Genomic DNA, 1,268 nt, shown 5'->3' with positions numbered 1-1,268 from the left:
ACCCAGGACCATGACATTTTATTCACTGGCTTTTGACTCAGTGTTGACTGACTTGCATTTACTTATATTTTATTGTTTTCGCTATGTTTATTATTTTATCGTATTTATATTCTTATGGTATCTATTATGTTTCTATTGTTCAGCACTTGGTCAGCCTTGTGTGTTTTATAAAGTGCTATATAAATAAACGATGATGATTGATGATGATGACAGACTGAAATTGACTTTTAAAAAAAGGACCAAAGGACAATATAACAAGTGGGTTTTTTTTTGGGGGTCTTTTATTTTTATTTTCAAAAGCGCGGTCTACTTTGTTAAATGTGGAAACCTGCTAAACTTTCATGATTGCTAATAAATGCAATGTTGTTTTCTACTGTGTACAAGTCCTCTGTTGTCAGACACCCTTGGCCTGGCCCGTATTTCCCCTCTCTCCTCATACTGCAGTTAAAGGTAACTATACTGCCTATACTACATGCAAAGAAGGCTAGAAGTAGCACTAACAGGTCTTACATGTCTTAATAAGACATTATTAACTTTAAAAGTCTTTATTGAGAAAACTGAATTGAAATTTCAAGATACACATTTAGACCTTATATGTATCAATTTCATACTATGTTTGCACCTCTGAAGCCCAACTGATCCCCATGACTGCATTTAATGTCGATCATTTATATGAGATGAGCAAAGTCTGTGTTAAAAAGTTTCTGACAATATTGCTGGATAATTGAGCTACTGATGTAAAAGTGCCTGGTTGTATTACACTGACCCTATGTTACTGGGCTGTCGTATATTAACTGTTCCTCTACGTTCCTCAATAAATGCAGCCATTATTACACCCCTGAAAACAGGGAGGAAAGAATCACAAGAGTGATTTTGTGTTGTTATCTCATGGAGTAGTTTAATGCAATGAGGAGAATGTGCGAAAGCCCCCTACCAATCGATCCCAGAAAAGGCTTACTAGCCGATTAGTAGTACAGATCGCAGTTCTCGTGAATAAAATGACAACTATTGATGCAACATGAAAATAATAACTTTTAAACTATTTTCTTATCTTATTTACATTGTCTTTATGCTTATGTCAACTGAGATGAATTTGCATTAACTGTATAACGTTTTACTTTCAGTTGTGAACCCTTTTTATATATAAGAATAAGAATACCACATGACTGTGGCCTTGTGTTACACCCTCTCTGCTGCAGTGATGCTGCAGACAAACACAACATCGTGATTAGACATTCAAGAAGAGCCTCTTAAAGATGAAGGTCTGT

Source organism: Oreochromis niloticus, linkage group LG6 (genome assembly GCF_001858045.2).
Source record: "Oreochromis niloticus isolate F11D_XX linkage group LG6, O_niloticus_UMD_NMBU, whole genome shotgun sequence".
In the NCBI taxonomy this organism is placed as follows: domain Eukaryota; kingdom Metazoa; phylum Chordata; class Actinopteri; order Cichliformes; family Cichlidae; genus Oreochromis; species Oreochromis niloticus.
This window is presented reverse-complemented; position numbering follows the sequence as displayed.